The sequence below is a fragment of the Microtus pennsylvanicus genome, chromosome 4, assembly GCF_037038515.1.
Source record: "Microtus pennsylvanicus isolate mMicPen1 chromosome 4, mMicPen1.hap1, whole genome shotgun sequence".
NCBI lineage: Eukaryota > Metazoa > Chordata > Mammalia > Rodentia > Cricetidae > Microtus > Microtus pennsylvanicus.
The window spans coordinates 120,884,470-120,897,265 of NC_134582.1; positions in this window are offsets into that span (position 1 = coordinate 120,884,470).

Here is a 12,796-nt window from a genome sequence, read left to right on the forward strand (position 1 = left end):
CCTAGGAATTTTGTATTTGGAGAAAAAAAGGATGTGCTTACATGAGAGTCAAAAGACAAATTTATCCCCAGGAGAAATATTTATGAGGTAATAGAACATCTTTCAGGAAGAATTGAAACCGAAGGCACCACATCTTGACCACAGTAAGTAGTTGTACACATTGCATACCACGGGAGTGGTCATTTCAGCTGGGACCACTCAGAACCCAGCTGGGATACTCAGATAGTGGTGCTGGATAAAACAGACATGTGCCCCCTTGAAAAGTGATTTAGTTGGATGACACCACTCACAGAGCCTTTCAAGTTTTATATTTTTGAATTATAGACTACAATAAGCATACAAAAAATTAGGTAAAAGTGTACACTTTAACTATACAAAGGTGTTTATTTGTTCATCCAGTCATTTATTCATTTATTTTGGAGCTAAATTTAAAATCTTTGAAATTTTGCATTTCTTACAAGTTTCTCTTTTAAACAGCATCAATGACCACTAATAAGCCTTCTTTGTCTCATATCAAGTGCAACTCACTTGTATAATAGCTCTATTTAAACAGAGATACAAAACTAGGCATTAAAAAGTTTTCAGCTTAAACAGAAATTTAAATGCCCTTAGCCATTTTAAACATGGGAAATTTTTAACAAAAAATGTTAAACATCTATTATAGTAGAACATAACTATTTTAAACTTGGGGTTCTGTTTTAACAACTTTGGTATAAATAGATCAGTTTCTAAGAATGCCATTTTGCTTTGAATATAATGAATAAGAAAAATATATGAATAACTTTTTTATTACAAACAACCTAACACATATAAATGTACTTCTATGTGCTATCTTCTTTATAAGCCACCCATAGTTCAAAAGTGTTAAATTTCTGTGTTATTGAGAATTTTTATAACATTTGAGATATATGATATAAAATCATGAACATGTTATTTTACATATTATATTAATATGGTATATTAAATATAATTAGCATGAGATATTAAACACCAAATATCACATATTAAAATATTTTTATATATACATATGATATTTCCTCTTCAAACCATTCATTTATCTTCTTTAGATTTTGATATTCAGATAAAAGTAAAAACTAAATTAAATTTGATGTTTTAAGTCAAAATATTCTAATATTATTCTACAAATAATACATGAAAATCTTTAGATTTGCAACTGTGTCTGCAATTGAAATTTTGACTTTGGTAGTTTTCTAGATACTTATATTTATATAAACTCATATTTATTTGCCAGACTAATTACAAATGCTATGTAGATGTCAGTTTCATCCATTCTTTTAAAAGAAATAGTATATCTGGGATATGAAAGTCTAAGTCTGAAACTCCCTGTCTAAAACAGTAATTCAGAGGTCACTACATATGACATGGGAACAAGAAGAGTGTGACATTGAAGTTTATACTGTCTTTCCAAGGGAGAAAGACTGGAAAGACATTGACAGTCACGTAGCAAGTGATAGGGTAATAGGATACCTAATAAACACGGGTAGACTGAAATATGGTACCCACAGGAAGTCAGAAGGTAAGGTACTCACTGCTGTAGGTTCTCATTTGCTGTAGCAAATTCCTAGTGAGAGAGGATGCATAAGACTTAGCGAAGCCTTCTTGTCAGAGAAAAGAGACTGACAGTCTTGCTGAAGGGTAAGCTCACAGCTCCTGAAAGCCTTGAACCCAGTCGTACATTCTGGTAAGATGTAACTTCTCTGATGTGATGATTTTGGTCAGCAACCATCATGACATTGAATCTGTTATTTAATATAGACCCATGCTGGTGACCTAATAACAGTGAACATTCTTACCTCAAAAAACCTGGAACCTTGGTGAAATGGGAAAAGGAGTTAGTCACAAAGAGGAGGCAATCCTGGTGTTGTTAACTGAAAAATTCAAGTGGAAGGTTTGGCTCACATCTGAAGGTCATGCTTAGAAATCAACATCACCCTCCGTAGCTAGATGCCGATTCCATCACCTTATCTAAGCATGTTATAAACCCAAGCCTTACATCACCAGGTGGCCAGCCTCTGCAGGCACCTGTGTCAGTTGAGGTGCACTATCATTGGGTCTGAGAACTATGAAGCACCAGCAAAGCATTTGACTTCACCTCATCCCCCCTGCAGCGTGTCAATGGCTGAGTGTGCTTTGAAAGTGTATAGTGATCTCTATATACAGATGTCAGTGTGCTGTGTTCGCTGTTCTCACCCCCAGCTCAAATGGGAGAAACTCCTACCTAGAATATTAGTCTTTCCTGAAGTGTACAAGCTAGGCAAGCCTGAGAATGGGAAAGAATCTGCCGGGCCCCATGCTGCAATATTAAGTGAAGTGAAGAGAGGCAGCTCCTCATCCACAAAGAAAAGAAGTGGAAAAGTACTGGTAGGCATGTCACACTTAGCTGGCTGAAAAACAAAGTCTAACTGGTAGGACAAGCAAGAGAGTCCAGCTTAAAGTGACCCCCACCCCTCCACCCGGGCAAATACAAATTTAGAGGGGTCAGAAAGAGCACTAAAGCTTTGTCTTTTCTAATTTGTTTCTCTCTTTATCTTATTACTATATATTAGTAGTATTTTAATTTATTTTGTTTTTGAAAAGAATGTTTATATTTTATTTTCATTCTCCTTAGGTTTATTTATATTTCTTACACATTTTTGTTAATCAATTATATATCTCTCACCCTTTGGGCAACATCCTTAGGATATTCTTCTATAATCTTTTATCTTTTCTTTTTTAAACAATAACTAACATTTCTATTTCCCTTTTTGTACATTTTCAATTATTTCATTGCTTTCCTGCATATATTTTTACTCTAAAAATTTTAATCCCATATGTTTGTTTCTGTTTTTGTATTCCATGGCCATTGTTTTTGATGGTATAGTCTTTAGTTGGTTTTTAGTGTTTCTATATTGTGTTTAGTTAGTGTTATTTTGTGACAGTAGCTTGATTTTTATGCTCATGACAGTAGTAAGGATTAAGTTCTTAAGGCAGAATGCTCACTAAAAACACGTCCTAATAAAACTAAATATTCAACACACAGAAACACAGGAAGAAACACCAAAACAAAAGCAAAGGACAACATGATACCCACAAATCATTATAAAACCTCCACTGATGAATCCAAAAATAATGAAATTATTAAACTACTTAACAAAGAAAAAACATCTATCAGTAGTGTAGGAGAAAAATCAGTAATATGGAAAAATTCCAGGAGAAAACAATCTTTGAGAATAATAAGCAAATTGAAATCTCGTAATAAAATAAAATACATAGTCAAAATCCACAAAAAACTGGTAATATTAAGCTTAAAATAGAATATCAGAGATTGAAGACAAAGTTGTGAAAATGCTACATTCAGATATGAATGAAGAAGAGAAACAACAGTGATCGTAACATTCCAGAAAATTAAGAGAAAAAAACTAAGACTCCATTAGACAGAAATAACTGATATCAGCAGTAAATGTAAAGAAAATCTACTCAACGAAGTTATAAAAGAAAATTATTCAAATCTAGAACTTTCGAGCACAAGAGACATATAAATCTCCAGCAGACAGAAACAGGCAGGAACCTCACCATGACACACAGTAATTGAGATGCCAAGACAACAAAAGTAAAAGCTGCAACTGAAAGTTGCCATTTCACGTTTATAGGCAAATCTATCAGAATAACATCAGACCTATGAGAAGAAACCGAAAATCCTGAGGAGTATGAGAACTATTTCTTTGAAGCCGATAGTGCCCAACCAAGAGAAAACAAAATTTTCAAAGACCAGTAAAAATTAAATTCATGACCACTAAGCCAGCACTCCAGGAGATCCTTAATACTTGCTACATAGAGAAACCATAGGGGAGCTTTTCAGTAAGTAATTAAGGTCAGGGCTCAAGGACTCAAAGAGCCTAGAAAATGAGGTAAGAACGGACAAATGGAATTGGAAGAAACTTAAAAAGTTCTTCATAACAAGGAAGATAACTGACAGAGTAAAGGGGTGGCTAACAGAATCTTCCCCAGGTATACATCTGATAGACAATTCAGATGCAGAAGATTTAAAAGTTCATTAAATTAAATACCAAACAGTATCTAAATAATTAAAGAGAAATTGAACTGGTCAAATAGATTTCAGGGAATAAATACAAATTTCCAATAAATTTTTTAAAAAATTATCTTTACCATCACTATACATAAAGGACATGAAAATTCAAACTACACTGAGGCTCCCTCCTTCTGACCTTAAGGAAAATGGGTATTTAAAAACATGCTGACAAGCATCAGGGGAGCCTTATACACAACAATTGCAATTGTGAGCTACTGCAGTTATATTCTAGTTCAGTAGGCAGATTAAAAATAAATAACTAAAAATAGACCAAGCATGTGATCCTTCAATATCACCCATGTTTGGTGTAAAAGGTTCTTCATTCATGTGTTGCTTTCATTGTTAATGAATAAAGAAACTGCTTTGGGCCTGATAGGGCAGAACTTAGGTAGGCAGAGAAGACAGAAGTGAATGGAAGTGAATGCTGGCAGAAAGAAGAACAGAGTGAGAGAAGCCACAGAGATGGATGCTGGTTAGAATCTCTGGCAAGCCACAGCCAAGTGGGTTTTAATTAATACATTTTCTGTGTGGTTATTTTGAGTGTAAGCTAGCCAGGCTGCCAGGACACACTAGGGGCCCCCTCCTCCTACAACAATTGGAGGCCCAACAGGGCAAAGTAACTCTACGTAAAACCTGAGAGGGCTTAAAAAGGAATTCTAGACACACACACACACACACACACACACACACACACACACATATATATATATATATATATATATATATATATATATATATATATAGTGAGAGACAGAGACAGACAGACAGAGAGACAGAGAGAGAGAGAGAGAGAGAGAGAGAGAGAGAGAGAGAGAGAGAGACAGAGAGAGAGAGAGACAGAGATTAACACAGCTTTTTGCTGTTTGCTGGTTTGCTGGTGGCATGCCACGGAGATATTTTTCTGACTCAGCAGCCACAGCAGAAGAAAAGTGGTGGTTACGTTGAGTCAGCATTCCACAGAAATTCTTGCACACCTATAGTGATGAATTGAAGAGGACATGGTACATATACACAGTGGAATTTTATTGGGCCATAAAGAAGGAATAAAGTATGTCACTTGCAGGAAAATAGATGAAACTGTGATTGCCATATTAAACACACAAACCAGACAGATAAACATAGTTGCTTTCTTTCATATGCGGAATTTTGATTTTAAATAAGTGAACCTATTATATAACATATTTTATCAGATAAAATTATTTAAAGAGAATGGACCAGAGAGGACAATGGGAGATAGAAAGACAAATATTATGTTTTCTCTCATGTCTTTATCCAATAAAATTGTAAATTTAAAAATCTATTAAATTATCCCTTTATCACACAACTAATTATTCTGTGTACAATAGCTGAATAAATATTCATCCCAGATTAGATAACTCTTCATTTTGGTCATGTCATTTCCGAGGACCAACTTTACCACTTGAAACCCAACACTGAGAGAGACACAAGTGAGTCCACTTAGCCCAGGTCCAGCATCTAGCGAGAGATTTTGGGGCGACTCCACAAAATGCAGTACTACTCATGTGTCTTATCTCCATTACCATTTAGAAGATTAATTCCTCTTAATATGACCTTATTGGAAAGAAGAAATATTTTCTGACTCCATATAAATAGAGAATTTACATTCATCCTATTGCAATCAATATCAAAACCAGAAAGAAGACAAGCAATATTATACACTGGATACTTTTATTTTTCTGCAAAGCTGGAAAATAAACTGAAATAGAATAAATGGTACCCAGAATATTCAATAGATGATGACGTGATCAGACCCTGAGGCAGACCAAGCCCTAACCACCTTGTTTCCTGTTCATGGACTAGTTCTAGTGTGAAGAAACTGAGACTCAGAAGCAGGTGACTGGGCAAAACAATTGAGTCCCCACTCACTTTACATCCATTACCCTTGGATCTTGCAACACCAACACCACTACTCTTGCTTCATATATCCACAACCTGACATGTGAAATTTATCTCCTGTCATTCTTTTAGATCAACACATGCTGTTTGTTTTTTCCCATTCCCAAACACAATAATAACATAAATCATTTCAGCTAAGACTGTTTCCATGATAAACCAATAACATGGGAAGATCTGGGGTTAAAGCGATAGTCCACCACATGTACCACTGAGGTTGAAACGATCTGCCTATTTTATGTGAATTAAAATTTCTAAATATATCATGATAAAGAAACTAATCTTTTATTATGATTCTTTTTAGAATCTTGCAATCATAGCAAACGATGCAATATATGTATTTATTTGATATGTTACTCTTTTTAGACTAGGAAACATTAGCCCCTACTTTCCTGGTGGTGTTTTTGTTATCCCTGTGAAACTCTTGTCCTATCTTTGCATGTGGATAGGACAGCTTGTGGCAGAGTTTGCATAATATATTCATGAACATGTGTGTAACTGTGGGTGCACACATGCATCAGCATGGGGAATAAAGGACAACCTCAAGAGCTAGTCCTTGCTCCTTAACTTCTGCCTTGGTTGAGACAGATCTTTTGCTGCTTTCTGCTGAGTGAGTATGCCGGACTGGCTCACCCACAGACATCCAAGGACTCATTCTCCCATGTCTGTCTCCTATCCCACTATAGAAACATGGGGATTACAGACACAGGTTGCCATACAGGCTTTACATGAATTCCACTGGCCAAAACTCAGATCTTATACTGACACATCATCAAGCATTTTACCCACTGAGCTATCTCCCCAGCACATGAAACCTCTGTCCAATTGTAGGAGCAGGTGGACTTATGGCTAGTACAACAAATGTCTTGTTCACACTTTTATCATTCCATTTGTATGACATCTGTTAATATTGCTAATGCCTCTTATGTGGTGAAACAACTCAATGGTTACTTGAATAGCCCTTGAAATGTTACACTTAGCACACCAGATTGTAACTGTTTTAGCCAAAGGGTTGGTGGAATACCATAGCCCAAATGGGAGGCTGGGTCCTGTGGTAACTGGGGACCCTATTGCTGGCAATCTTAATGCCTGTTGCCACGGGCATTCATCTCTTAATTCTGTGTAAGATCAGACAACCCATGAGAATGCAGCATATGGTCACTTAGCAAGTCCTTCTGAGCCTGTTGGCCAGTAACTTTAACTTACTGCAGGTTTGGTTGCAAATACTGCAGCAACAATAAAGACTTTTCCATAGACGGGCAACTTCTACAGAAGAGGAAAGGGGTCTCCCAAAGACGGGTAAGGGTTTACTCTTCTGAGATGACCTAAGACAGGAGGGTCTTCTGTTTTATAAAAAAAATTTAGGGGGAGATGTTGGGACTAACTGAGTCCTGGACTTCAGCTGCTCTTCCCTGCTAGAGCCTTCTAATTGAAGTTACTAAAAGCTGTGCTTTGCCTAGAGGATCAGAGGATGGGATTTTCACCTGTTGGCCATTGACGACTGTGTATTTAAGCCTCCATGGTGCTATTAAAGAAGGGCTTTTTATACCAGCGATTGGAGTTCCGTGTGTTGGTTTGTCTCTTCTAGCACATAGAGCGCAGACAGAGGGCATGGTGTGCAGCGCCCAATCAGACATTTTTAGAACAGTCAGATGTCTTAGACTATGCACACAGTAACACACAGACAGTATTAGAAACATGACAATTGATTTCTTAATTTTTGACTCTTAAGAAGCTAAATTTCAAATTGAGAAGAAAAAAATCCTTTCTATTTTCTCTTTACAAATAAATTTTGCTTTGTAAGAGTTTTGCTGAATCATGACAGTGTAGTGAGAGTACTGTGCAATAAAAAGGACAGTATGGCAGTGTACTGATTAGATGTAGAATGATTAACCACTGTTGGAAACCATACGCCAAAGGTACAAACAGAACCTTAGGACTCATTATGTCTTTCACCTGTTATACAACTATGAGGATCTTTTAATATAGTCAAAATGCAGAAGACTATTTCATTTAATAGGTGGCTTTACTCAAAATGATTCTTTGAAGAGGAATTAGGAAGGACTTTGTGGCTGTAAATTTTAGAGGACTTAAATAGAATTTGAAATATTTCTATCAAAATACCTTAAAATATTTGTCAGTGCATGCTACAGATTTCACATTAACAAAGAATGTTTAAATAAGGACTAGGGCTTCTAGTGCATTTCTATCAAAGAGCGAGGACTATGTTAGCATCCACACTGTCATATGGTATATGACATAGGTAATGAAAAATGGAAAGACTGGAATTTTTAAGCAGTCTTTATTTCTGAAAGTTTGGAGTGTAGTTACTTCATGTCCTATGTGCTTTTCAGTAATTGTAAGAAAATTTTATAATTTCAACTCTAAGAACAGCTCTTTTAAAGCAACTAAGGAGAGCTGAGAGCAGGAGACATAGTCTACTTGGTATGCTCTACCAAATGGTCAGTCCCGGGGCTTTCTACAGACTCAGAGAAATGTATTTATGTATTTACAAATATACATGTATGTATAGCTATAATTAATTTTAAAAGGACATGAAATGGAAGAGACCAGAGAGGGGTATATGGAGGACTTGAAAAAATGAAAGGGGATTGGGTATATATATATACATATGAAATACGTTTTTAAAAGATAAAACTATACCTTTCACTATGGGCATAGAATAACACCCTTTATTACCTTTATTTCAACTTCACTTACTCAATACCACAAACTCAGTGTCTTTCTGTCTTTTTAATTATGTTACTGTTCTTTGTAAACTCCCCTAGCCTTCCCTCATTAATGTAAATATAGATTATGATAATTTCTGAGTGCCTCAAATGTCCATCTCTCTGGAGATTTGAATATTTTTGTTTTAAATCCTGGCACCCTGTTGATCTACATCGACATTGTACTACATACACACATATCTGTTTGAAGGCCCTGGGAACAGAAAAAGAACTACTGTGCTCCACGGATGGCAATTCCAAGGTCCAACTATTCACAACCTACATTGGTAAATGCTTCTCTTTTTAGAGCCTTGGGAATATGGGGAAAATTTGGAATCAAATTTAAATGAAATTACAACATAAAAACTGATATTTCTATAAATAAAGATCTTTATTATATAAAGACTTTGTGTAATTATCAAAATTCTATATTTTATGCTATAAACTCTTAGGTCTTCCTTTGTGCCTAAAATTGTGTCACATCTAAACTAAATTTATGGGTGGAGTTTTATGTATACAATATAGTAGTGAATCTTTTAATATCTAGGAACTAATAGGACAACAATTATTCCTGTGTACATGGCCATCCTGTGTACACATATTATATACAAAAAAGTCCATAATAACTCATTTAGATGGGAGGACAGCTCACTCTTTGGTTGTGACCATTCATAATTTTACTATTTCCAACTTGATCTGTTTTGGCAGATGTCAAAGAATGAATTTAGTGACTCAGGGATCAGGACCAAGGCCTTGGTGGTCATTTGGTCATTAAATATTATTTATCATGTTTTATCATGTTATTGATTTGTCTAATGTAGAATTGTGTTCCATGTACTCAAATTGATCAGTTTCTATGTAAGTCTAAGTGATCAAGTTAATCTAAATCATGAACTCAGGAACAAGTGAGTAGATTCTGATCATTCTCTCTATCATCTGTTAGTCATAATTTTATTTTATTTTTTGGTCATGGGTACAGCCTTTGTTTCCAATTTTTTTTTCAACTGCAAGTGAAAGTGAAAATTCCTCTTTGACACACTCATCTGCCACTGAATTTTCCACACATTCCAAAACACCTAGAATTTCTGAACATTTACAAAGCCATAATGAGATTAAAAGTCCCTTTGTATCTAAATGAAGAACAAAATCTTAAGTAACAGGGGCAGGAGAGATGGCCCAGAATTTCGGAGTCATTGCTTTTTTTCAGAGGACTTAGCTTAGATCCCGAGTACACACATGATGATGGCTTACAACACTCTGTAATTCCAGTTCTAAGTGATGAACACCACCTTCAGACCTCCCTAAGCACTAGACATTCATGTGGTACACAGACATACATGCAGACAAACACACTTTATACAAAATAAAAATTTGTTTAAAAAACACATTGAGTGATAGTAAATAAGAATTAATATAGAAATGGTAATGGTATATTTAAAAGTACTCAATTCTATCCTAAACTATTAAATTCTGGTCAACATTCTAAGCATTGAGAAAAGACTGTTTGTCATCATTTAATCAGCTGTTCAAGTGCAAAGAAAACAAACTTTATCTTCTATGGTACATAAAGATTCTGTGGGAAACTTGCTAGCTAATGCCAACTGCTATTTATGAAGTTAGGCTTCATGAAAGAATGGAAATATGAAATAAAAATCACATATTTGGTATATTGGGACCTATAAGATCATTGCTACAACTGTTTTGAATTAAAAATTGCATGGTAAGCCAGACCCAAAAAGAGGAACATGGGATGTACTCACTCATATTTGGTTTCTAGTGTACCCGCACAAAATAAATGCAATGCAGATATCAAAGAATATTTACCACTTTAATGATAAACTTACAGAACCAAAGTTCCAGCGTAGTACAGGTAGGGAGGGAAAGAGAGCGAGCGGCCTCCCCGCAAGCCCATTTATTGGCAGGCATTCGCCCGAGGCAAACCCCGCCCCCTAGAGGGGTTGTCTTAACACTACATCTCCCCCTTTTGTCTAAATAAGACACAACTAAACCAAATATAACTATAAACAATAATAACAAATGATAAATATAACAAACAATATTGAGAGCAAAAGTTTTGCTAAAGAGTAACTACAATTAAATAATCTTCAACTCCATCAAAGATCTGAGAAGGGAGTAAATATTACTTAACAAATGAGAGATATCCAAAATGTGCAACAAATGACAGAGATAACTGAATGCCTGGGCAATCACCCAAAATCTCGTTTGCAATGTTGAGTCAACCAACTTTGGCTAAGGCCTAACATAACTGACATACCATTCTCAAATGCAAGGAACTTTCTTAGGATTATCCTACCCTGTCTTGGCAAGATAAGACAATCCTGTATTATATCTTAGTCAGTAGTTGAGGTATGGGTTTTTCTTAACCCAAAGGCCAGTTCTGCCAAGAAGACAAGCTCCCAGTGGAGTGTCTTTGGTGCTCAACGTTCTCTCGGGAGTAGAGTGGTGTTGCCAGGAGTAAATTGTGTCTCGATGGCACAGAATTCTAGGTTAGATTAAAGGCCATTTTCTACAGCTCTTCAAAGAGGCTGAAGATTATACTATCTATACTAAAAATAATCTCTATGTATCTAAAAGACCTGATTAACCTAAAAATAATATGACAAACATATAATTCTCAATACCTATCTAATTTGAAAACTAAGAGAATAAACAATTGTGCAATATATGAAGACAATGATCTTCACCTGTAAACAATGTCATTACTTATCAAATGTAAACAATGTTATTACATAAATAGTACCAGAGGTAGAAATGTACCAAAATAGAGGTAGAAACACTCACATTCAATATTCAATATATCAATATACAAGAAACAGTACCAACATAATTTTCTAAAAACAGTAAGTCACAAATACCAAACATCCCATCAAACCAGTTAATCCCCCTCTTTTTTTTAATAATATACCCCTAAATTCATACAATATCTCCCCATCCCCTCAACCCTAAACCAACCACTAAAAGATGTCCCTAACCCTGTGGGCAAACTCTGTTGGGAGAGGGGACGTCGTCCTCTTAGATTGCTTCTAGCTGACATGGGGGCGACGTTCTTCTTAGGGGCCCCTGTGAAAGTAAACGATGGTAAAATTCTCAAATTAACCTTTGACTTAAGAAAATTATAACTAGTCTCTGTGTGTTTTGAGAAGGTCCGGCCAGAGCGTTGTCAAAAATGGGCATCATATGAAATTGTCTCTTGCAGTTGGTACCAAAAAACAGGTCTAAAATTAGTGCTTAAAAAAAAAATCATGACGTCATAAAAACCAGATTGAGTTGATGTTGTGGGGCCCCATCTTCATCCTGGAAACTTCAAAGATTACTGTAGGAAAATATGTTGCTTGTTATGGGAAATTTAAACATTAACAACAAGGACATGTACTGACATATAAGGAAAGACACAGATGTGAGGGAAGGCAAAGAAAGTTTATCAAGTATAAAATTATTCTTATTCTGTCCCATTTCATGGCTCCTGACCTGACACAGAAACTTTGAAATATCTCTTATCAACAGGCTTGGAATTGAAGAGGGACTGAGCCATAGTCCAACTCCAAAACCAGCTCTACACATTTATAAAGAAGTGTTCAATAAAACATATATATATATATATATATATATATATATATATATATAAAATCAATACTTACAATATGTATAGAATTTTATTTTTGATGTTTAGTGGGTCGTAACTATTTTCCATCCATCAGTAATTAAATATTCAGGGTCCCTCAAATTCTTTGGAGATGAATATTTTCCTGTGGAGATAAGAAAAGAACCCTGCCCCCATCCTATCAGTAATCCTTACCATCTGAATGTCAGTCATCCTTGTGAATGAATTGTTATTTATCTTTTCCAAGTGACTTCTCTTCCTCAAACCGAACCTTTATTAATTTTGACGGTATCCATAATTTTTCCTCACCTGTGGAGATAAGAGCAAAACCCCTTCCCCAACACAGCACATCTCCTGGCTTCCATTGTGAGGTCAGTACATCCTTGAAATAAACTGGTTGATTTAGTTCAGCAGACTTTTCCATTATCCAATGTCTTTCTG